This window comes from Siphateles boraxobius, unplaced genomic scaffold (genome assembly GCF_051911475.1).
Source record: "Siphateles boraxobius isolate OS27281-9 unplaced genomic scaffold, OSU_SipBor_1 3, whole genome shotgun sequence".
Taxonomy (NCBI): Eukaryota; Metazoa; Chordata; class Actinopteri; order Cypriniformes; family Leuciscidae; genus Siphateles; species Siphateles boraxobius.
In genome coordinates, this window is record NW_027508919.1 from 4,688,498 (window position 1) to 4,716,399 (window position 27,902).

Here is a 27,902-nt window from a genome sequence, read left to right on the forward strand (position 1 = left end):
ACACACACACACACACACACACACACACACACACACACACACACACACACACACACACACACACACACACACACACACACACACACACACACACACACACACACACAGAGAGAGAGAGAGAGAGAGAGAGAGAGAGAGAGAGAGAGAGAGAGAGAGAGAGAGAGAGTGAGAGAGAGAGAAGACTAGGAGCAGTTTAGTTTTATCAAAACTATACACTCATGTATGCTTGCATAACAGTACCAATTATGTTCAATCATCTTATATATTACCTTTCTCTTGCTTGTCATGCGCTGCTTTTTATCTTCATGCACTTATAGAAAGAGAACCAAGTGTTGATTTTTCCTGTATCTCAGTCTAGTTTAATTTATCTTATAATTCAAACAATGTATTTTAGAATAATCTTGTGATGGGTTAGAAAGCACTTGATCTGTTGGGCAGGTCAGTATCATCACAGATTGAGGTTGTGAGTCTTCACGTATTTCAGAATCTGCCGCAGCACCCGCACACTGCTTGTTGTTTTCTTGATAAAGGGGTTTGTTTTCTAGCTGTAAATTTAGATGTTTTTCTCTATTTACTATAACACTTTTAGATTAATCTTTTTGCTCATTATTATTATTTCCATTTTAATTATTCTTGCAAGACATATTTTTTATCCAGACCCACTAGAATCACTACAAATATTGACAATGTGCTCTGCCTAGCCTAATCAAAAAGATAATAATTCCATAAATATTGGTATTAAATGTCCAAACAGAACTGCATCTAAATGTGGTTCATTAATCTCCTTTGCATTCTTAATGAGGATGTTTTCCGTCTCACTCTGTGCGGACTTCCGCTCGTCAAAGCGCTTAGAGATTGACAGTCCAGTCCCGAGGGATGTCAGGAGAGCAGGACTGTGATGGTTTATTAGCATGGATGTGCTATAAAAAGGTGGCGTACGACCTGTTTCATTAACCAGCTGCAGGCTGCTTTGCCCATGAGGGTCCTGCCCTAGTCCACTTGCTCCGTCGATACAGAGAATGAGTGAAATCCACTGAGCTGTAATGAAAGGCATTTCACCCTTGAAGAAAAAGTGGTCCCCAGCTTCTTGTTTACTCCCAACTTTCCTCTCTCATCCTCTCACGTCCTTTTCTAAGAGTAGCAGTGCGTGTCTAAGATAAATTGATCCTGGCTTCAGATGTTTTTGGATTATAATGTTTTAAAGATTTGAAGTCGCCTATAACTAGATTTACATTTCCTTCAGGAATTACCAGTACTGGCAGAGCAGCAAGAGAATAAGTAAATAAGCTTAGTTTCAGGCTTCGGTTCTGCGCAAATGATGATGACACTCATGGTGCATCTTGTTTTCAGTTGGCTGAAGAGAAGAATGAGATATAAATTGCTAGTGTCCATTTTATGCTAATTTACAAGTTCATAATTTAATTTTTGGGGTCTACTAGGATACATTTACATGATTTCAAGTTTGAAAAACTCATTATTTTTCTTACTGTACATTGATGCACCCCCTCTTTTCACCATCTGCAGGAAATGCTCTGTTTTAGTTCCTGTCTCTTTAAAGCCCACCTTTCTGAAACACCCAGTCTCCTCTGATTGGTCAGCTTGCCCAGTCTGTTGCGATTGGTCAACTGCTTAGAGAGTGTGTCTGAAATATAACATAATTCCGTTCTCCGCTCCCAAGCTATGAGCAGCTGTAAATGTTATTATGTCTGTGGTAATTCTGTGGCTTCTCTTTTTTTTGTCTTCGCAATGAAAAAAAGTATCTCCTCAAGACGATAAATCAATTTCCCAACTGCTCTTTAACCCTTAAATGCATGAATGTTTCCCCAATCATTATTACAAATTCGGGTCTTTAGCGACCCGGATCTATATCTAACACAGATGGATCTCTAACTGCCGCAAAAGTATAAAACTCCCCAGATATTTGAATAACTATTACAAAATAATAAAATAAAGCATATTTTATTACCTTTTCGAACTTGGAAGGGTTCAATTTGAGCAGATGCTTTTAACCATCATCACTGTCATCAGAGCTCTTTTTCCCAGCACATTCAGGATCTGGCTCATATTTGCGATCTCAACCATATTCTCAAAACTATTGGTTTCAACGTCTTGAAAATTAATATTTTGATCACTGACAGTTTCTTAACCAGATCCATCATCAAGTGACAATGATAGCATTCAGTACTTGCTCTGGAGTAAATCGCTGAGCCATTGCTAAATTTTGCTGGTGGTACTTGTATTCCTTTGATTTATGCCTGCGGTAATTATGAGAGAAACATCACGTCATATTGTGTATCAGGCATTGAGGAGAATTGCCCTTATTGAGTCATTGGAGATTCAATTATTATTGCCCAGAAAAAATATACTTGCACTATTACATACCTTGGGTTGCTAGCGACCCTATACACTTAAAAAAAAAAAATATTAGAAAGCATACATTCTCATTCCTTCGGATGAGACGTAAAACTGAGGTCCTGACTCTGTGTGGTCATTAAAAATCCCATGGCACTTCTCGTAAAAGTGTAGGGGTGTAACTCCGGTTTCCTGGCCACTTTCCACCTAACTGGCCTCCTAATAATCCCCATCCACTGAAATGGCTCTATCTCTCTCTTTTCTCTCTCCTCTCCACCTCTAGCTGGTGTGTGGTGAGCACACTGGCGTCGTTGTACTGTGGCTGCCCTCACATCATCCAAGTGGATTCTGCACACTGGTAGTGGTTGAGGAGAGATTCCCTGATATGATTGTTAAGCACTTTCATTCATTCATTGTTATAATAAATAGATTGGAGATACCAAGAAGCTTGATGTCTAACTTTAAAGGGATAGTTCACCCAAAAATGAAAATTCTGTCAGTAATTACTCACCCTCATGTTGTTCCAACCCCGTAAGACCTTTGTTCATCTTCGGAACGAAAATTAAGATATTTTTGATGATATCTGAGAGCTGGATCACTTCTCCATAGGCTCCATAGGTCATGTTAATATACAAATCTTTCAGAAATAACTATTGTGCAAATCCAGTTTTGAACTGACCCTCATTTGTAAAGCAGTCCGGCGTAAAATGATTTGCACAAATATATAAAACTTTAATGACTTTCTTCAGCACATTTATAAATGAAATTCAACCACGGTTTTCTCAGTGGCTCTTTTGTTTGTTTTTTGGAGCAGACGTTGCATATCTCCAGCTGCTACAGCATGGAAACAGAAATGGCAAACTGCTGCGGCTCACTCAGTGCGGGATCTAATAGAGCAGATCGTCACCAGTCATGGGCGGGGCTTCCGAAATCTGCAACTGCTCATTTGGAGAGACTGTTTATGATTCGTGGGGATTATAAAAAAATAACTGGGTGGTTTACACATACTGTGGACACACATTTGTGTTCAAAACCTCATACAAAAGTAAATTTTGCATAATAGGCCCCCTTTAAAAAATGAATGAGAAGGAGAGTATAGTAAATGATGTCCCAGGGGCAATAAAGACCCCAGGTATGTGTTTAAGGGTTAAGGGCGCACCAAGGCAGCCAGTAGGCAAATGTGCAACATGGTAACATTGCTACATTAAGTCACGGAAATAATGGCAGGACTAAAGTTGTAACTAAGATAGAGATTTTTGGAGTACATTTTACAAGAAAATTATAAATCAGTTTTTCTATTTCAAATGTCTTTGCATATATATATATATATATATATATATATATATATATATATATATATATATATATATATATATATATATATATTCAAAAAAGCATTTAAATATATGCAACCAATCACTTGCAGCATCTTGGAATACCAAATAAATGGAAGTGGTTGTATGTATTTGCTCTAAAGCTTTTATTGCATCATTTGGATGCATCTATAAATGCATTACTATATTGGCCCAGTGTAAAACTGCTGCATGTGGGTTTTTTGTGTGCTTGGATTCTCCACTGTTGATTGATCCTGTAAATCACGGAACAGGCAATCTCCATTTGCTAGCAGCCGTTTTGACAGGCCCCCACACACGATTCTGACCGACATTAGACAATAAAGCTCAGGCTGAAGTGAAATAATGGGCCTGTCTGGCTCAGTAAGAGATTTAGAGGCAGCAGGTCAGCATGTGGCGAGAGAGTTTGGTACTAAAGCTCACGGATGTAAGACTAATCACGGTTATGTGAGAGAAATCTCCTGGGCATCCCTGCAGCATCAACCAGAATGCAACCGGAATGGGAGTCTACACTTTTCCACACACACGTTCTCACACTTACTCATCTCACTTTCCTGCTGAATTTCACACATATTTGCTCTGTCTTCTTTTCTTCCAAATCTTTTGCTCAGTACCGCTCACATGCACATACACATTTGCAGTGTTTCCTTCCACTTTAAACCCTGATATTCTTGACCACTTCCTCCCTTTCTCCCTCTCTTTGCAACTCTCCGGCTAAAGCGGCTTGTTGGAGTGGAAAGAGAGTCCTGCTTAGAGTTGGTCAGCGTCGTTAATAAGCTCGACATGCCTGGCTGTGCTTTCATTTTTAAAGTTCATTTCCAGGTTTAAATTAAGACAATCACAGATTTCAATGTGCTCTCAGGCCTCACTATATATATAATTTTCATGATTAAATGGGATGCTCTCATTTGTGTTAAATTAACACCTGTTGTCATTATTATGCAGGAGCTGCTCGCCTGAATCCAATTTTAACAACTGCATGCACTGAGGCATTCAGATCTGAATCAGATCACCTTCACACTAGCGCCAGCGCTCTCGCACCTCCTGCGGGGGGCTGGCGGGCCGCTCAGACAAAGGGTCACACATTAACATAGGTCGTGAAAATGCTTAATCTAATCAAATGTCCCTAATCAGAAGCATAAAGCAACTTCAAGTCAACTGAAATTAACTAAATGAAGTTCTATTGAATTGATGGCTGTGCAAAACTGTGCTGTAATTCCACATCACGGCTGTCACAGGGGTTAATTAGATTTACATTAATGACAGAATAAATTAATCACGTGAAAACAAGCTATTACTTATGTCATGTTTTCACATTAAAAAAAAGTCCTGTGTTGGCAGGGCATATCAAAAGCCTCATGCCTTATAGCCAATAAATTAGCATTATGGTTGCAAGTGGTGTTGAGGGAGTGACTTAATTTACTCATTCATTCTGTTCAGAGCATTTTATTGGACACAAATGAGTCAAAATCTTATGGGCCCTTGCACTAGCATATAGATGACCTAAAAGCTAACAGGCACGAGCTAAAACCCAAACCTTCAAATGACCACAGTAACCATGTGCATCAATGATAATGAAGTTTGTCTCTCTATATTCCTGTGTATCTTACAAGGCTAGGGGAAAACAAACCCTATGACGTCAGGATGCTCAGCTCGGTGCAGCACCAGAGCTGACGCCTATTGATTTATGTGCTGACCAATAAACGACTGATCACTTATGCTCAGCCGCCATGATTTTTAACCATGTAATGAGAAGGACGGTAAATGCAATGTGCTGAAATCAATACAGCAGCTGAGATTGGGCCAAGTGCCTCTGCAGGGAGGAAGGAGGGTAGATGCTAGATCCGGCGTTTCGGACAGAATCAGACAAACATTAAATTGATTATAAGGCTTTTAGGAGCTCTTAGAGCTGGACTCATGGACTAATCTGACAGTCATCAAGTTTATAATTGTAATGTGAGCCTCTAAGGGAGGGAAATCATGGGCGATAAAATCTAGAAGGACCAATGAACTATATTTATGAAACGTCCTCAAAGGGATGCTTTGCCCAATTTTGTTATATATTGTAATTTTGCCTTCAAAGTAGTTCAAAATGAGGTCAGCAGAGAACTTGAGATGAGATATGTTAACATTTACTGAATTGTATATTATTGCTTAATATTTACATGACATTTACATAATCATGAAAGTTGTAATTATCTTACTATTGTATTGCATATATTCATATATATCATATTTGCTCATACAGAGTAAATGGGTCTTGATACGTTAAATAAGAAAGCTGCCTTTATATTTCAGAAAGGGGGGTCTCTCACAAAGGTCACATCAAACTCTGGTCTACAGTAAACCTACACACATCCACAGACTCAAATGACTCACACACTTTCACACCTGTTTTAATGGCTCTCCAGGACAGGATGCAATATGTTCTCCTGTCCCTCCTGTAGATAGCGTAAGAAACAGTATTGCTGTGAATCGTGCCTGACCTTAGGGTTACCTTTGAGTGGAACACAGCACTCTCTCTGTTTCGTTCTCTCTTTCACTATCTCAATTCATTTCTCTTTCGGGTCAGCAGATGAACGCTTGGTAGGACACATGGGCAGCTTCTCCGGCTGTAGGTTTCTGGCTCTAAGCTGCAGGGACTACATGTGTGCAATGGCCCTTTCAATTCCACACAGAGAAAACACCTGCCATCATGACAAACACACACATACACGCGCACACACACACACACACACACACACACACACACACACACACACACACACACACACACACACACACACACACACACACACACACACACACACACACACACACACACACACACACACACACACACACACACACACACACACACACACACACACACACAATGCACCAATGCATGTATCACAAATTGACTTTGTGATCTGCTCATCTGCAAATGATGCCATGTGGACACCTTGTCAACACATCAATTCACAATCGATGTCCTTTAATTGCCAAGTCACATGCAGTGACACATTTGCACACGCTTATACTATATAAGCATACATACTGTACACACACAGCACATATGGGCTCTGTTCCCAGAATGACTGCCGGTTCGATATCTGGTCAAGCTGAAGCCATTCATGTGTGTTATAAATGGATGAGTCATGACTTTGGACCGGCCCATGGACCTACGTGGTGCCATGTGGCTTCAAAATGTCTTTGCCAGTTCGACACGGCAAAGCGAACTTTACTAGAGATAAAACTCGAAGTGAAATGATCTTCATTAGCAAGCAGTTTTTTTAGTTGTTGCAAGTTTCTCTAAATCCAAATTACTGATTTTATTTCTGCAAAATATGAATTCTCCAAAAATAATAGGAAATATGAACTCCTAAACTAAAATTCACCCATTCTTATTTTCAGCTAATCTTAGTAATAAGGTTCCAAAAGGGTGTCAGCCATGCCATAGAAGAACCATCTTTAGTTCCCCAAAGAATGTTTAGTGAAGTTACATTTTTTCTTAGTGTGAAGAACATTTTTCTAAAGAACCTTTTTTCCATTGTAAAAAGCTTTTTATGCAATAGAAAGGTTTTATGTATGTTAAAGGTTTACTCACCCCGAAGTCATCCTAGGTGTATATGACATTCTTCTTTCAGACGAATACAATCTGAGTTATATTAAAAAATGTCCTGGCTCTTCCCAGCTTTATAATCGGAGTGAATGGGTTTTTGTTTTTGGATGTCCATCAAAGCGCATCCATCCATGATAAAAGTGCTCCACGCGGCTCTGGGGGGTTAATAAAGGCCTTATGATGTGAAGCGATGTGTTCGTGTAAAGAAGAATATTCATATTTAAAACTTTTTCGACTAAAATAACTAGCTTCCGGCAGACGATGCCTTGATTTATAAGAGCATACCAATAAGACTGCAGCCCTTTCATCTTAGTTTAATTTTTCTTTCTACTTGCTTTCTGCAGACTTTCCAACCAAATCATCACAGAAAATGCAAAAAAAAAAAAAGTCATTACATAGATTCCATCTCTGCCTAATGACGATCCTGCTGAAAAGACCAAGATTAGTCAGCTTAGACTGGTTTAATAGCTTAGACTGGTTTAGACTGGTGCCAGTTACACCAGTTAATCCTGCCATGCTGGAGTAGTGGGTGAGCAGCATCTCATGCTGCATTTCAAGAAAAGAATTCTTAATGAGTTTTTAATTATTCTTATTTTAAACTTGTTTTGCAAAAAAAAAAATCTTTAAATAAAAAAAAATTTAAATTGCATTTTTAACTTGTTTATCTTAATATAAGTGAAAATCTGCCAGTGTAGTAAGACAAAATGTACTCGTTTAAATATGCATACTCTGAAAATAAATCTTAATATCTTATGAAGTCTTGCTTCTTAAGTTAATTTATTTTGTTTTAAGGATTTTAACTGGAAAATTAAACAAAATAGTCTTAGAAATATAGGACTTTTTTTTTTTTTTTTTAATGTGGTTACCAGCATTCAAAACACAATTTTTTGGGGGACTTGCTATCCTGATCTATTCAACAAGTTTTTAGCATTTAAGTTTGAGATTTTAATCGTATCTATCTTTCTGTCCGTCTGTCTATCTGTCTGTCTGTCTGTCTGTCTGTCTGTCTGTCTGTCCGTCTGTCTGTCTGTCTGTCTGTCTACCCGTCCATCCATCCATCCATCCATCCATCCATCCATCCATCCATCCATCCATCCAACCCATCCATCCATCCAACCCATATCCACCAACCCACCCATCCACCAACCCATCCATCCACTCATCCACCCACCCATCCACCCATCCATCCACCCACCCATCCATCCATCCATCCATCCATCCATCTATCATTAGAAAGGTCTCTCTCATCAGTAAGCATCATTACCAACACCAACTATTGACGTCATCCTTCTCCTCGTCCTTACATTTGTCATGGCAACTTTACAGCATTGTTAAACATTTCCACATCTCTACTTACAAACTGATATTTGATAATCAGAACTAAATTGAAATAAGAACCTGTGTAAAAAAATAGCTAATTCTCTTTTCCCGATGCACTCACAGTCATTTCTGCCTCGCCCGACATTAAAAAGTAAAAATAAGGGAAAAATGATTTAGTACCTACTGATCTGGCTCGACGTTGTCAAAATGGCCCTATTAAAACCTGTTTGACATTTCATTTCTTTGATTCATTACAGGCAGCTCTCAAAGCTCTCTCCTCAACTGTTACTTTCCTCCTGCAGTCGGCCTAATATTAATCCAGTGTCATGATACCATTGCGAGGTTAATCTCAGCCATAAAACAGCCCCAGCCCAGGGAACAATTATCATACGCAGTATCCCAGAGCTCCTCTGTGAAGATTATTATATGTCTGCTGGCATGACAAAAACTTTCCAATGTTCTTGTTTAAGATTTTTTTTTAGCTCCATGAATGAAGACGTCTGACCTAATTTAGTATTCATGCATAGAAATAAATCCAGACCCAATAAACTCTGGATGTCTCTTGAGAATTGAACAGGCTCTAAATAAAATCTCAAACTAATGAGTAAAAGTTAACTCCTTACACCCTTAACATTCTCATTACAATGCAAATTACGTAAAGGAACCTCGGCAAGCAAAAAATAGGTTGCTGACGTCAGCCGTTAGATAACCTTGACGTGCCACGCTCTAGCGGTTGGGTCTCCGAGCTGCTATCCGGTATCCCTGCGAGAGAACTCCATCGCTCGCTGGCACGGGGCAGAGGTCTTTTGGCCGATACGCCGCGTGCACTTGACCGCTGTCCAAAATGACGGTCACGGCCCAGCAAGAAACTCTGGCAAACTTTCTATCCCTAGCAGAGTTAATCCTACAGCAGGCCTGGAAAGGTTGTAAGCCGATCCATTTTTGTGACTGGGATCACAGATGCTACTTTCTGTCGACTTTTTCTCTAGCGCTCATCAGTTATGACCCACAGGCTGGCATGGAGGTCTATTAAGCAGTCTGGTGCTTTTGTGATGAACTACTAGACCATTTGTCAGTGTGTGTGTGTGTTCGATACAGAGTGTACGTGTGAACGTTAGTGGACGTTTGGACTGCTGGCAATGACACCATGTTATGTGATCACACTCTTTAATGGTATGTCTATTTCAGCCTCATTACCATAAAGATGAAGTCAGTCCTTTTATTAACAATGCAGAAACATGCTATCAGAGTGAATGCCCATTAATGTGAATTCTTCGGTTGAGTCTTCTGTATTTGATCTCTTTGGAAATCCAATCTGGTCTAGTTGCTTTGGGTTCTCTTTAGGTGCTATGTTCAGGCGAATACATCAGCAATAATGTGGTAACATGACCTGTCATGTGAGTACTTTTACCTATAGTATTTATATCTGTCAGGTCAGATTCAAGGAGCCAATGTTAAACAGGTTAGCATGCTGGTTAATGTTGTAACTACACCATTCTATGGGCAAAAAGCATCCTGCGACACATAAATCATATAAACATAAAAGTATCACCTCTAATTAAAACAGTATTTTATTACAACCGATTATATTTAGATTTCGAGAATATATATTGTTAATAAAAATATAGAAATTTGTTATTTTATTAAGCAAGGACAGGTGAAATATATCAAAAGTGACAGGAAAACATTTATAATGTTACAAAAGATTTCTATTTCATATAAATGCTGTTCTTTTGAACTTTTTATTCATTGAAGAATCCTGAAAAAAAAATGATGGTTTCCACAAAACATTTTTTAAACATTGAAAATAATAAGAAATGTTTCCTAAGCACCAAATCAGCATATTAGATCAGATTTCTGAAAGATCATGTGACACTGAAGACTGGAATAATGATGTTGAAAGTCCACCAGTCCATCAGATTATATATAAATAATAAATGCAGCCTCGTGAGCATGAGACTTCTTTCAAAAACCTTATAAAAAATATTATCAACCCCAAACCTTTGAACAGTATATTGTGCACACTGACAGATCTTGATATCTTATTTATTGAAATGTCATCCAACAATGTGCCTATATGAACCCTTAAAGGTGAAGTATATGATTTCTGTGCAACAGTCCTATACCAAAATGCTAAAATAATTATAATTTTCAAACAGGTTTCCCAAAAACACTCCATTGGCTGAGCCAGAAGCTAATGTCAAATCAATCACAGTTTGAACCTACGGTTTACTGATAGTTGTCATTACACATCGATCTAATGCACTTTAACATCAGAATAATTACACACTTCACCTTTACAGTCAAAGAGAGTATACTATAATGTCACCAGCAGCACATATCACTCCAAATGTTAAAGGCAGAAAACCATCATACCTTCAGTATTTTCAGACAGAAGTGGATCCCAGCATTACCCCAGCTTCCACTGGTGCACACAGCAGGCTACGTCATTCACCATCTGTCACGGGAAATTCCTTCCCCCTCTTGTGAAAGTTGTAATACATTTTTTCTGTGCCTTAAGTGGCTAAAAAGAGATGAGCTGAACTGAACAAAGGCGAGTATCTACTGTACGTTTTGATCATTGCTAGCTATTTTTGGCTTTACGTTTGCTGGCAGATGGAGTCCAAACCACTTCAAAAAACACTCCGTGAAATACTAAAGCAGTAGTAATACATTTCTATTTATTATTACATTGCAAATCGTCAAGAAAGTAAAACTCACTTTTTCGTCGATTTTAAGATTATTTTAATATAGGCTATCTGATTGTGTATTGGTGTATTGGCCAGCTTCTGCTGTTTCAAACGTGAGACGCAGGTCAGTATAATAAAAAAACACAAGGTCTAGAGATGTGTTTTTAAAAGTTGAACTAGCGCAATGGTCAAACATATATACGTTAAGCATGTGTTTACATTGAAAAACAATGGAAATGTATTGCAATGAAATGGAAAAACATAAAAAAATTCTTGTGTTCAGCTTCAATATATACAATTCCGTACACCTATAAACAAGTCTCAATAGCTGATGTAATTTTCTTAAGTTAATTTATCTTGTTTAATGATGTTTAGATATTTTTATTGGAAGAGGCAAACACCTTGAAAAAGTCCAGTGCCTTGAATCCTAAAGCACATAAAGAAATAATAATAAAAAAACTTTCTATTCAGCATCTATTCAGCAACGTTCTCTCTCACCACTTCCTCACCTGGCCCCACACACCCACTAAAATCTATTCCTGGAGAGAGAGAAAGCGGCCTTGCTTTTAACAAACGGTGTATATGAAATTGTGCAGCATATGCAGTCACTGTGGTCTTCGTGACAGTGGTGGAGAGTTATGGCCTACGGTGACACCATTTCAAAATCATTCATCGCAGTGAGCTTTGCGCTGTGAGCAACCTTAGGAATATAAAAGGGAGTCCATGGCCTCCAAACGTGGTTGTGTGTACAATGATAACACGGCTGCAAAAGGTTGCATCCTTTCAAAGCAAGTGCCTTTACCATATTTTAATACTCTTTCAAAGGCCAAACAGTTATTCACCAAACGTTTCCATTTTCTGAAAAAAATAAAAAATAAACACAGAATTATGTGATCTTTAAAAATTACTTTAAATACTTTGATAGAAAACGCTTTTTGTGTGATGGAGTTTTTTTTTCTCCATTTGAGTTGAAGGTGTCAGAACTAATCTTGTGTTTCGGTATGCCTTTGGAGCGGTACCCACATGGTGAAGGTAGGCGTCAGAGAAAAACGGGGTAGTGGGCGTCTGGAGAGTCCTCTGATGACCCACCAACACTGTACAGTGTCCCTGCAGAGCCCCGCTAGAAAGCACCACCTCCATCCAAACAAACACATTTAGCCAGCACTCAATGCCAGGGAGAGCAATAGCTGCCAAACACGCTTCTTCACTTACAGTTGACTTTTGCTTAATGCCTGTCTTCTGAAATCTACAGTGATTTATAGCCTCTTTTTTATTCATATATGGAAAACCAGTCAGTATCTGGTGTGACCACCATTTGCCTCACATCTCCTTTGCATAGAGTTGATCAGGTTGTTGATTCTTCCGGGATCCAACTGTGTTCCTTTTTAGAAAGAAATGGTATCTGCGAGGATTTTCAGTCAGGATTTAGACCACCATACCATAGTACTGAGAAAAGCTCTCATCAGAGTTACAAATGATTTGCTCTTATCATCCGATCATGGCTGTATCTCTCTATTAGTGTTACTCGATCTTTGTGCTGCATTTAATACCTTGACCACAACATTCTTTTAAATAGACTTGAAAATTATGTTGGCATTAGTAGAATTGTATTAGCATGGTTTAAATTATACTTATCTGACCGTTATCAGTTTTGTAGCAGTAAATGAAGAGATGTCTTATGATCAAAAGTTCAGTATGGAGTACCACAAGGCTCAGTACTAGGGCCGTTGCTGTTCACTCTGGACATGCTACCCTTAGGAGATATTATTAGGAAGCATGGCATTAGTTTTCAATGTTATGCTGATGATACTCAGCTCTATATTTCTTCATGCCCTGACGAAACTTACCAATTCACAAAATTAACGGAATGCATAGCTGATATTAAAAAATGAATGACTAGTAATTTCCTTCCTCTTAATTCTGAAAAACAGAGATTCTAATTATTGGACAAAAAACTTCCTCACATACTTACCTAGAATATTGTCTAACACTTCATGGCTGCTCTGTCAAGTCTTCGTCGTTGGTTAGGAACCTGGGTGTGCTCCTTGATACCAATCTTTCATTTGAAAGTGTGTCTAGTATCTGTAAAACTGTATTTTTCCATTAAAAATATATTTAAATTAGGGATGGAACGATACACAGAAGTCACGGTTCGGTTCATACCTCGGTTCAGACATCCCGGTTCGGTACAAGTTTGGTACAATGGATGGGAAAAGCAAAACAAAAATGTAGAAGGCAATTGTTTTTATTGTGCATGTCAAAAAACTGCATACATAGGCGAGCTCGGCTACATAGGCGCCAATCAGAGCTTCAGAGCTAAGGCGGGGCTACAGGCTAGGTGTCCCTAAAGAACCCGCGTATCTAACAGTAGTTCCGCATTACATTAATTAATTTGCACACAAGTTTTATTTATTTTTATACCGTGTATTCTCCGTGTAAATACATGCACCGAACCGTGACACCCATACTGTTTCAGTTCAATACGAATAAATGTAAAGTTCCACCCCTAATCTAAATTACGTCATATGCTCTCAATGACAAATGCGGAACAGTTAGTTCATGCGTTCATGACATCAAGGATATATTATTGTAATGCTATTATGGGTGGTTGCCCTGCACACTTAATAAACAAACTACAGGCGGTCCAAAAACGCTGCAGCTTACTGGAAACTTACTGGGTTCTTACTGAAACCAGGAAGTATGACCACATTAATACTGCATTGGCTCCCTATTAAACATCGTATAAATTTTAAAATATTGCTGATTACTTACAAAGCACTAAATGGTTTAGCTCCCCAGTACTTGAGCGAGCTCTTAACGCATTATAGTCCGTCACGTCTATTGCGATCTCAAAATCCGGGCCAGTTGATAATATCTAGAATATCAAAATCGACTGCTGGCGGTAGATCCTTTTCCTATTTAGCACCAAAACTTTGGAACAGTTTTCCTAAAAATGTCCAGGGAAGCAGAAACACTCTGTCAGTTCAAATCTAGACTAAAAACACATCTCTATGACCTAGCATATACATAACACATTATAGACTTCTATAATTCAATGTTAGGCTGCATAGATTAGGTCAGCCGGAACCGGGAACATTTCCTATAATCCTGATGTACTTGTTACATCATAAGAAGGATGGCGTCTAATATTAGTCTCACTGTTTATCCCGAGGTTTACCGCAGTCCGCCGGATCCAGGCCATATCTGGATCTGATGAAGGACCTGCGCCTGGACACGACAACAACGCAGTCCTGAAGTGTCAACTAGCCTCTCCCCTGTGAAGGCCTCCTTCCCTTCCCTTTACCTCTGTACGGATAAAACGTTGTCGGGATAATTCCGGTTCACATGGCTACGCGGAAGCTATAAAAAATTCTGTATTATACATTTTTCATGGCTTGTACCTTGGAATCTATTTCATGGTTTGCGTTCTCGAGCCACCAGGCACTGTTTTGTCCAAATTAGTGGTCGGATCACATTAAGGGTTTTCTGTTAGAACGGTGTCATGTTAGTGGCCCATAAGTTAATAACTAATGATCATTGCATCAGAACTTAATCAATCAAAAATAACTTTAGCTAGAAAATAACTTTATTCTAGAGTTGCTGTAAAGCCAAAAAAATATGAAACCATCTATATTGTTAAAAGTGCTATATAAATGAAGGTGACTTGACTTGACTACTGCCAAATCGTCTGAAAAGCCTTTGGAGATGGCTTATGGTAGAGAAATGAACATTCAATTCATGGGCAACAGCTCTGGTGGACATTCCTACAGTCAGCATGCCAATTGCACGCTCCCTCAAAACTTGCGACATCTGTGGCATTGTGCTGTGTGATAAAACTGCACATTTTAGAGTGGCCTTTTATTGTGGCCAGCCTAAGGCACACCTGTGCAATAATCATGCTGTCTAATCAGCATCTTGATATGCCACATCTGTGAGGTGGATGGATTATTTTGGCAAAGGAGAAGTGATCACTAAAACAGATTTAGACAGATTTTTTAACAATATTTGAGAGAAATAGGCATTTTGTGTAGATAGAAAAAGCTGAAAAATGGGGGCAAAAACAAAAGTGTTGCGTTTACATATTTTACATTTTTTCGTAGAGTCCACCCACAGTTTTTATAAAACATCACTATTTACTGTATGCACACACACACACACACACACACACACACACACACACACACACACACACACACACACACACACACACACACACACACACACACACACACACACACACACACACACACACACACACACACACACACTGCTCTTGTTGAGCTTATCATTTGACTAATGTCTGTAATATTATTATATTTTGGACTCTTCTACTTTCAGATCAAAAACCACAATGAAAACAAACATAAAATGCAAGGAATTCTGCATGTGACATTTAGTTTTGTTCAATTAAACCAGGAAACTAAAAGCAGAGAGCTACTGTATATCTTGGTTAAAATCTGGAAATGTAACTGTAAGGATATACAGTGGGTTCAAATGAACCCACAGGTTTGAGCAGTGAACTATAAGCATTGTGCCCTTAAACAAGGAGCTTGTGCCTGTAATAAGTGTATTGTATGTTGCTCTGGATAAAAGCTTCAGCAACATGACAGATTACCAACCAAGATAGGAAAACACACATAAATCCCCAGTTGTGGCTGCAGCTGGAGTTTTGATGAGGCTGCATATTTGCTCAAATTCATTGGCTTGCCAGTTCAATGTGTTTTACTTATAAGAATAATAGATCTGAACACACCAGCCTTAATAGATCTGCAAGTTTACCTCATGCCTTATAGGTGCAGAGTGTTAAAGGGATAGTTTGCCAAGAAATCAAAACTCTCTTTCTTCTGTGGGAGACAAAAAATAAAAAAATAAAAGATATACTAAAATATCTTATTCAATGGGATCAAATGTTGTTCGGACATCAAAGTTATTCATCTTTTAAAATATATTTTAGAACAGGTGCGTTTTAGCATATAATTTACATAATTTTAGGTTAACTGTCACTTTAAACGTACTGTAGTACTGGGAAATGATGGGACTTGTGAGTCAGTGAATCATTTTTGTTTTAACTGATTCACTAAAAATTAATTGGACTTCTCAATGCTTTTTATAGGTGAGACAATGAACATTTTAGCCTACTTTTTTGTCACACTAGCATTTGTACAGAGTATCTTGTTACTAGAAAATCTATACAGAAATGCCACTAAAAATGTTGTTAAGTTTGTAGCATTGCACCATCATTGATAAAAGTAATAATACATCCAAAAAAAATTACAATTCTAAAAATGAGTGAGTAAAAAAAATATAGAATTTTCATTTTGGGCTGAACTATCCCTTTAAATGGATCCATTTGAGAAAGAAATTGATAATCAAACAAATTCTAAGATGCAAAAGCTTGGTGAATCACTTTAAAAGCGATTGTTTTCTGACAAGCTGAAATAAAGAGAATATTTCCCAATTGATCAGAGATGCCTCTAAAATATTGGACAGGCCTGCTTCCAGGAAAATAAGAAAGGCAGGTTCAGAGGGCTAATGAAACAGAGAGAATCAATCTTGTGTCTACAATTCCTTCCATGACCATATGAGTCCCTGAACATTTTTAAAAACTAAAACATATCACCTTCGAGAGGGTCAAACCAGCACACGCAGCTCAGACCAACTTGATTTAAAAATGCTAGTCTGTGTTTTGGAGACGACAGGGTGGTTTGTGTCTTTATAAATGCTGATCTCATCTGGATGGCTAGCAGACAGGTGGACTTCTGGGACTGACATCAAAGGGTGGCATTGTCCTTGAAACAACAGCTGTAGTGATATCGGTCTCGTCCATACACTCCAGTGCACAAATACATCTGACTACACGCCAAATCCACTGGACAAAACTGACCAGTCCTGGGAAAGAAAGATAACATGGGATCTGAAAGGCAGAGTCAACATTCAACATCTAATTTGAACCTGGAAATAAACAAAAAGTTTTAGAAATGCTTAAGATTATTTGATGCACCATGGTTTGTGTTGCATTAGATTATCATATGAGTATGACAGAAGGAGGAACAGGTGGATGGATGGAGACAGAGAAAGACATAGACAGATAGTGTGACTCCCGTAAAATAATGATGGGAGCAAAATCAATTGCAATCAACCAATTGTGCAGGTGAACAATTCCAGAGTCATGCATGGCTACACATAGAAAGGTCAGAGATGTGAATGGATTTGCACAGCGCACTTCAACAAACGGCATTTACGTTAAAGGCACGTCTCAGAAAGTGCACGACAGAATACTCTACGAAAGAAAACATCAGCAGAGGGCCGAGCAGCAGTGTCATTTGCTGTTATTGCAAGTCACAGCAGACAGTGGACGAGCAAAGCTAATGTAAGAATGTAATTAGAAACCCATTTGTGGCGAATGCACAGACACAGCTATGTAAGAGCTGAAAATGGGGGCAGACACAGAGACCATCAGCTGCATAATAACGGACCATTCAAAGGGGAGGTTAGAAGTGCCTCTGTTACTTTACATTTACAGGTCAAAGTTAACTGACGGCCTAGACAGAAAATAATGCAACTCTTGCTAATGGTGGGTAAATTGAGAAAATTCATATTAGATATCTATCTATCTATCTATCTATCTATCTATCTATCTATCTATCTATCTATCTATCTATCTATCTATCTATCTATCTATCTATCTATCTATCTATCTATCTGTCTGTCTATCTATCTGTCTGTCTGTCTATCTGTCTGTCTATCTATCTATCTATCTATCTATCTATCTATCTATCTATCTATCTATCTATCTATCTATCTATCTATCTATCTATCTATCTATCTATCTATCTATCTATCTATCTATCTATCTATCATGTTTCTTGACAGTATTGTTCTAACACCAGGTAATATCCCAAAATAATATAGTAATGCTAGTTCACATAACCTATATAATAATTTAATTGGAAGATTAAATATGACGATATTTTCTGGAGATCCTGTGATAGCACTGTAACATTTCTGAAGAATGAAATTTTTCTTGTTTTCCTCCGCAAGCTGTCAACCTGTTTACTTAGCATTCGTAGTGATTATTGTCACTATTACACCTCTGCCAGGGATGATTAATTATTATTTTTTTTTTAATTAGCTCATTTTGAACATGAAGAAAAATCATCAAGTTGAATTATCACGTCAGAATCCACAATCAACGAGAAGAGGAGGTGGTTCTGGAAGTGCATTCCTTAAAAGCAAACATTATCTATAGTACAAAGGCTGTCCCATCACAGGGCATGATGTCACCATGGGCTTTTTCCATGTTGAGTTGGAATCATGCTGAGCTTTGTTAATGAGGGGGAAACCAAAATGGTAAACTAGACTTTAGGGGTGAGACAGGGACAATAGTGGTACATGCTTGAAGTGGTTAATTACTAATGATTCCGATTAGGGAATAGGGATGCTGGAATGCAATCAGGGTGAAGCTGATTAATTAGAATCTGCTCATTACATGATAAGATCTTAAAATAGATTATTTAAACAGGAATGTGGGTGTAAAACCAAAATCAAAACTACATGTTTGTAGTTCCCACAGTGCTTGAGTCTCTCATTTACAATTTCCCACATTTAAACTCTTCTACACAGTGCAGAAAAATTACTTAATGAGTTAATTAGTATTTTTGACTGGTTTTCCAGGACATCCTTCCAACTGAACACATTTACTTGAGGAGCAACACCTCATAAGATATTAACACTTGATTGTACCTTCACTATAAAGTGTACTGGCAGATGTTTGCTCTTGTACATATTTAAAACAAGTGAAAATAATCTGCCAGTACAGTAAGACAAAATGCACTTTGCCACCATTTACCCATCATGCATTGCAACTGGGTAACCCTGAGCGCTGGACAGGTTTGGGTCCAAATGCTTACAAAAACTGGAATAGTTTGAAACAGGTTTGAGTTTTTACTTAAAATTACTTGTTCAACCTCCGCATCATCTGGTCACCTGTGCACATCATAAAAGCAATTTCTCATTATTTTGAACAAATTGCAAAAGCTTTTGTACATTCATGCAATTGATCATGTACTGTTTCATACATTATCAATTGCTTATGTCACGTTGATCAAAATATATTATATGGTTCCCTGTTGAATGGTCACCGTGCGTGATTTTGCCAAGACAGACATGTTCCTGGATCAACATATTTTGTTGATCCTGGAACAACATTCCTGTCCCAAAATGTAGTCCTTACCCTATCCCTACCCTGAACCTAACCCTATCCATAACTTTTCACTAAAATCAGAGGGGAAATAATTGGTGAATAACACTGATGTTGAAGCCTCTTACCCTGGTTCTAAGCCTAAACTTGACATAAACTGTAAACTTGTCCCTCAAATCTGATTGGTTGATCTGAAAGTTGTTCCAGGATCAACAAAGGTGCTGATCCAGGAACATGTGGTACTTGGCGAAATAACGTTCACCCTGTTGAATAGTCTTACCCCTCTAAACATTTTCCATCATTGTCAAAATCAAATCGTAGCCATAGTTTACATCTGAAAATACTGTCAGAGTACACTGTTATATTGAGAACAAGACTAAGCATTTTGTTTGTGAGGAATGGCACAAGGAATTTTCATTCTGATGGCACTGATATTCATTGATATAAATACTTACTTTTGAGAGATGAACTAAAGATTTTGAGCAAGTTACAGGCTTTTGCTGGTAATCCATTGTGTGGAGCTGTTTGTATGAATTTTTTTGACAAATGCACTTTATGAATTGCAAATATTAAGGATGATTCGAGAAATGTACCAAAGCGACTGAGAAAAACTGTATGTAGTGTTGTTTTATTAAGCCAATTTTCTTACAGGAAAATACTAAAAATGTACTCAGTAAGAAAAGGATATTTTCTTTAGTTATTTACAATATAAAAACACTGATTCTAGGTGTCCAAAATCTTCTAAAACGTGAACAAAAAACAAAATGGATAATTTGCCGTCACTGTTGGACATTTCAGCTGAGCCACTGAAACTAACCACAACACATGAAAGTTCCTGTGACTACAAAGCGCATGAATAATTAATGAGGTAAGCATTTCATGATCGTGTGTCTTTTGCTAAACAACTCGCTTTACCATTCTATCACTGCATTGTTTCTGTATTCCCATGACACGGCAATTTGGGGTTAGCACTCTGACATTAAAAAAACAAAGGGTATAGTCTGAAAAGCCCTTAAAACTTCCAGATTTTTCTAGACACATCTATTCGGACAAATAACAGATGCACGCTATAGTTTTATCGCCAGTTGTCCTACTGGTGCTGTGGCTGTTGTGGGCTTTTGTTTACATTGATTTGAGCCTACTTTTCATTGTACTGTTCGGCCCCAGGCTTTTACCACAAGTGCGCGTGCAACCCAAATGGTTCTGGCTCCAGATAAATCAACGTTCATGTTCATTCTTGCTTTCTTTAGCATCTTGGACAGATAAACACAAAACCAGGCCAGTCGCCAGTCTCCCCTAAAGGATAAAAAGGTTAATCTTCCAAGTGAGCAGGTCCTGTCAGATGCATTACAGTAATGACAAATGTAATATATCCAGACAATGGTAGTGTGTACACTGACTGCATCTCTACAATGACTGTGTGTGAGTCTTTGAGCAACGGCCAGAGGGTCAACACACTCATCGTATGGCTCATTGAGTGTTGAGTCAGATAGCTTTCCGGGCCTATCGTGATGTACAGTAAATGCGGAGTGTAAGGCTTCCATCACTTAATGTGCCTGCAAGGCTGAATGAAAAGTGAGTATCTCTGGTTAAACAAGTTACAAGAGGTTCATCTATACCGCAGTAATTGCCATCTTTTTTCCATATATAAAGCATTCAATACTATCTTATGTACATTCCCTGAAAGACAGTGATAGTCGGATAATTCCTAAACACTTCCTTCGGGAAAAAAAATAATTTCTTCCTCAGTATTTTTGTCTTGTTATCCAGTACAAATATCTATCTTTCTAAACATTCTTGAATCACGATACATTTACTTGAGAAGAAAAATAACATAAGATATTAAGTAATAATATTAAGTAAAATAATGTTTTTTTAAATTAAGTGAGTTTTTGAAAAATCTGTCAATGTGGGGTCAGAGAAATAATCTTTTTAAATTAAGTTTATTTTTCTGACCCCATTGGCAAATATTTGTTCTTGTTTTAAGCATTAAGTCATTTTACTTATCAAGGAAATGCATCTTGATTTTAGGATGTTTAGATATTTGTACTGGAAAACAAGACAAAAATACTGAGTAAGAAAATCTATTTTGCAATGTAGAGCCTTCGCTAACCTCAAAACATTACTGACCAATCATACAACAGCAGCTGTTGCCATCTGCCAGATAACCGCTTGCTCTTTTCTTATGCAAGTCTATGGAAGTTCTGTGTCTTTGTATTATTTTAAATGATATTTTACAGAAATTATACAAAAATATCATAAAATGATGTGGCTACACTTTTATAATAATATATGATACTGTAAAACATTTTTACCAAATCGTTAAATAAATGATATTTTGTTGTAATTTTACTGCACACTTTAACAATTTGTTTAAAGAAAAATGCTTTGCATTGCCTCAATTTATTTCAGCTCACTTAAGAATAATACATTGTTATCACTTTATGAACACATTTTGGTAACACTTTATTTTTATGGTCCCTTTTGAACATTCTGTTGACTATAAGTAACTTTCCAACTACATGTCAACTAACTCTAATTAGACTATTAGTAGACTGCTTAATAGTGTGCTTAATATCTGCTAACTCTTTATTGTGATGGTCCCCCAGCAGACATTCTACTGACTATAAGTAACATTGCAACTACATGTCAACTTATTCTAACCCTTACCCTACCAGTCCACTAATAATCTAATAACACTCTTATGAGAGTTAGTAGACATGTATGTGCAAAGTTACTTATAGTCAACATAATGCGTTAAAGGGACCATCAAAATAAAGTGAAACAACACATTCTCATCCATATGACATTTCGTCGAAATCTTACGCACATGGCATCCTTTAGCGTCAATATAGTGATCAATATAATCACTGTTATGGGTAGGTTTAGGTCTGGGGTAGGGTTACGGTTATGAAGCCTTGGGATCTGCGTCTCATATTGACGCTAAAGGATGCCATGTGCGTCGGATTTAGACGAGCGTCACCTGTATGACGCCTTGGGTTCTGCGTCTCATATTGACGCTAAAGGATGCCATGTGCGTAAGATTTCGACGAAATGTCACAGACATCACATATATGACGCCTTGGGATGAGAACGGGCTGAGTGAAACCACATTCTGTTGACTATAAGTAACTTTGCAATTATATGTCCACTTATTTGAACCCTAACCCTACCAGTCTACTAATACTCTACTAACACTCTGATGAGAGTTAGTAGACATGTAGGTGCAACGTTACTTATAGTCAACATAATGCGTTAAAGGGACCATCAAAATAAAGTGAAATCACATTCTGTTGACTATAAGTAACTTTGAAACTACATGTCCACTTATTTGAACCCTAACCCTACCAGTCTACTAATACTCTACTAACACTCTGATGAGAGTTAGTAGACATGTAGGTGCAACGTTACTTATAGCCAACAGAATGTGTTGAAAGGGACCATTAAAATAAAGTGAAACCCATACTTTATCGGTGAAAAAAATCACACCGTTGATGGAAAGGATTCCGAGGTGACAGTCTGTAAAAGTTGTCTAAGCTAGCAATAGTAACCAAGGAGGATGGAGCTTAGCGAGACATCAGTTGCCAGATGGGAAAATGTTTTGAAATTCTTGTCAAAACATCTTTTCAAGGACATCACCAATAACATTGGCTAACTAAAAAATGAAGTCTACAGTAAAGTTTTTGACATGTTAAACAAAACCAACACTGCTCCTTAAAACCTGACCACCTTGAGAACAAAGTTAAAGTCTGAATACAAAAGGGGAGAGCTGTTAAAATAAGACCTCCCTCTTGTGCCTTTTGGGTATTCCTGTACCATTGCTGCAGTCCTTGTTTAACACATTCTGTGTGAAAGATGAGCCAAACGAGGAAATAGCAAAGGGAAGCTTGGAAACCTGGGAGAAGTAAACAGCCTGGCTTTACAAGATATAGCTGTTGATATTTCTGGGCATGCCGGGAGAAGGTCGTCATGGTGAATGAGTCAGCATATATCAAAACCTTCAACATATTACTTGGCTCTCTTTCACATTGGGGAATTCTTGATATTTAGAACACCAACACCTCAGAGTCTTGGCAAACGGTTATAGAATCTTCACTTTCAACTCGCTTATGGAATGAGACATTTGAAATAACTCGGAATAGCTGTAAGGTCGCCAACCGTCCTTGAAACATTTGAACATTTTGTACAACTTGCAGCACAGCTCGGCACACAGAGAGCTGAGATAACACTAGTTCATGATGTGGATAGATTGTCTTATATCACATATTATATTCTAATTATAATTATACATAATCATATTCATAATTTCTAATTGTCTACTTTTTTAAAGCAACTTGTGAGTCCGATGTCCATTAGGTTTTGAAAACGGGGTTGAATTTTTGAGTTTAAAGTGTTGTAGTTTTTAAAATAAATTGAAATTTAAATATATTCTACTTTGAAGTTTATATCATTCACATGCCTTAAAAATAGAGTTATATACTATTCCATATATATTCACATTTATATATTGTCTGTAAGGCTTGTGAACAATATACATTTTCAATTTATATCATGTAAATATGATCAAATAAGATATGAAAATAGCATAGCTTTAAAAAATTACTCTTAAATTTAGTTTAGACAAAAATTTATCAAGATACTTGACATTGGGCTAACTGCTAATTATTAAATCTTTTAATAGATTTCACATCAACAATAAACTCTACAAATACCCTTTGACCCTACACCTAACTGCATATCCATTGTCTAATTTGCACTTCATTCAATTCAGACTTTCAATTCACTGTTAAGTGTAACAAACATCAGGCTAAACACTTGTTCTCATCAATCGCTTCCACAATGCCACAGTGTCACAAAATGCTAAAAACAACTCATTATCACTGATAATGAATCAAACATTAGACATACTCTTCTAAAAAGAACACGCTCTATAACCTGCTCACCATTAGAATGGACAACAAGAGATTCATTTGATCAACATGCTTCTGAGATGTTTGTGCAATGCTGTGATTTCAGGGGCTAGAATGGCTGACAGGACAGACCCAACACTATTACTGTCATATTAACACTAGATTAATGGACTCAAAGAAGAGCGACTGCTGAATCATACCTTCATTCAATAGCTCTGAATCAAACAATCAGGTCAAGTCCTCTGCAATTACTGGACATATCAGATTGATGAATACCTGAACACCTTGAAAAGATGTAGACCAACACACAAAAGTGCAATTATTTAGACTTTTTAGAGAATTTTGGGTTGACCATCTTCACCAGATTATTTACAATTGCTGCAAAATATAGTTGTGCTGTGAAAATTGTTGACTAATTGTTGTAGAAAGGTTGACAAAACCTTTTACAGATTTAAAATTGACAATTAAAAAAAAAACTCTTCAAGGGCAACAGACCAAAAATGACTCATCCTGACCTACACATATTTTTGTCAAATAAACACCCTGTTGAATGAGAATGCGCCCCATGCTCTAATATTGAGCTTCATACAATATATTAAAAATAAATATATTTATATATTTGATACTGGTGCTATATGGTGATACTGCATGTTTCTTTCTGGTGGTGACCAGCTATGCTGTTCAATTCAGCAGGGCCAACAGCACAGCTTCACCTTAATGGTGTCTGCAAGATAAAGTGAGTCTAATCCTCTGAATCGACAAATGACGTGACCTACATGGAGTGCAATTGTCCTTGAACTTGGCTTATTGGCTCAATGCATGCTTCAATGTCTCGCTGAATGGCTTTTTTTAAAGGCTGCTGGGAGAAAAAGATGAAAGAGGAAGTCAAATACCAAGCTGCTTAACCAACACTGTGCATTTGAATAATGTATTCTGATGAGACTCACTCGAGAGCGTTTTGAGTGTGCCTCTGACCCGTCCGTAGCGTTCTCATGAGTGCCATGCTGGGAATGGGATTGTCCTTGAATGAGTTTTCATAGATCTCCCGATTAACTGAATGCAAACAAATTCGGTCGCACACTGGCAGAGGCTGGGAGGGACGTAGGCGAGCCCAAATTTGAATAATGATGTTAGTTATCTTGGGAATCAGAATGGCTGTGAGATCGATGGCTGACTTCTGGGAGTCACAGTGAGGAGGCTGATATGTTTGCACAGAATAAGAAAAGGAATATTTAGACGGCTAATACTTTACCATGCCAAGTCAAGTGCCAGTGAACAACAGAAGAGAATTTGAGTGCTTAGATTTTGCTCATTTTATAACTCATGAACATACATGTATTTAGTTCTCAAACCTTTTTCATTGAAGTATCAACTGCTTCAGATGCCTCTCCTAAAACTTCTTAGGTGAAATAAAAACAAAACAAATGAGACAGTTGTTGACATGCAATACAAGAAAATACATTTTAAAATTACCTTTTACAGAGTGTCTATTTACACTAAGTGCAAATAGCCTTCCTTGTTGACAGAGGCTATTTAACCCAGGCGCAATAACGTCTGGTTAGGCCAGACAAAACTACGGAAGACACTGTTTGTTAATAATAATAATAATAATAATAATAATAATACATTTATTTTGTATAGCGCCTTTAAAATTTGCTTTCTCAAAGCGCTTTACAGACAAAAATAACAACAGAAAAGAAAAGCAACACACTTTAAACACAAAAATAAGCAGGTAAAATAAATAAGCAGGTAAAATAAGTAATCAGATAAAAGCAATCCTAAAATAAAATGTTTTAAGAAGAGATTTAAAAGTCACTAATGTATTTGCTTCCCTAATGTCAGCCGGGAGAGAATTCCAGAGCTTGGGAGCAGCGAAGGAAAATGCTCTATCACCCCTAGAACGAAGCCGCGTCTTGGGAACAACCAACAGACCACTCTGAGAGGAATGCAGATTACGACATGGTGTATAAGGCAATAAAAGATCAGTCAAGTATTGAGGAGCCAGATTATGCAAAGCCTTATATGCCAGCATAAGGATTTTAAAATCAATACGGTATTTGACAGGGAACCAGTGCAAAGACTCCAAGACAGGGGTAATATGATCCCTAGCCCTGACCCCAGTCAATACTCTGGCAGCTGAATTTTGCAGATATTGCAGTTTGTCGATTGATGATTTAGATACACCAGCTAGGAGACCATTACAATAGTCAACACGTGAAAAGATAAAAGAGTTTATCAACCTCTCAGCAACTGTAAAGGACAGCATAGGACGTAAACGTGCTATATTTCTGAGGTGATAAAAGGATGTCTTAACCGTATTCTGCACAAAAGGCTCAAAAGACAGAGTGGCATCAAATATGACACCAAGATTTTTTAGTTTGCTTTGAAACTCCAGGGCAACACCATCAACTGACAGAGTGAGAGACCCAGCCTTTCGCAGTTGATGAGGAGAGCCAAGGAGCATAATTTCGGTTTTAGAGCCATTTAAAGACAGGAAACTATTAGACATCCAACTCTTGATCTCAGTAATACAATTGGAAAGATGCACAGCATCCACTTGCTGACCCGGTCTTGAATGGATATAAATCTGCGTATCATCAGCATAAAAGTGATAGTTAAGGTCAAGAGATCTTAATAGTTGACCAAGTGGATAGATATACATACTAAAAAGTAAGGGACCCAATACTGACCCCTGTGGGACACCAGTATGAACAGCACCAACTTTGGACCTATAGCCACCCATAAAAACAAATTGACCGCGGTCAGTAAAATATGACTTGAACCAGCCAAGAACTGTCTCTGACAAACCAAATACTTTTTCAAGACGATAAAGTAACAGTGCATGGTCAATTGTATCAAATGCTGAACTAAGATCCAAGAGAATGAGAAGGGACAGGGAGCCAGAGTCGGAGGCTATAAGTAAGTCATTAGTGACTTTAACTAATGCAGTCTCAGTGCTGTGTAATTTCCGAAACCCAGATTGATGAGGCTCAAATAGATTATTTTCAATTAAGTGTATGTTTAATTGAGACGCAACCACACCCTCCAGGATTTTAGCCAGGAATGAAAGATTTGAAATCGGACGATAATTTGTAAGAATTTTCAGATCAGAATTTTGCTTTGTAAGATGGGAGTGACAGCAGCAGTTTTAAGTGCTGCTGGTACCACCCCAGATGACAAAGAGTCATTGATTATAGCAAGAACTGAGGGACACAGAGGACCAATGCAAGATTTAAACAGGCTACAAGGCAGGGTATCAAGTATGCAAGTGGAAGTTTTCATACGAGAAACCTGCTTGCAGAGCATCTCAGATTGTAAAGTAGTAAATTTGGAAAAAGGAGTGCCAGAGAAACTTAGTGTATCAGCTGTACGATCAGCAGACCCAAAAAAAGTGCAGATATTTTTGCGAACATTGTTAATTTTTTCACTGAAAAATTTGAGAAACTCGTTGCACATCCAATCAGATGAAGTCAG

At 37.8% G+C, this 27,902-nt stretch overlaps 1 protein-coding gene across 2 annotated transcripts in view; it reads left to right on the forward strand.

Moving 5' to 3' along the window:
* Positions 1-27,902, forward strand: part of cplx1 (complexin 1) — a 58,761-nt gene that overhangs the window by 1,502 nt on the left and 29,357 nt on the right. The gene's annotated exons all lie outside the window — the stretch shown is intronic.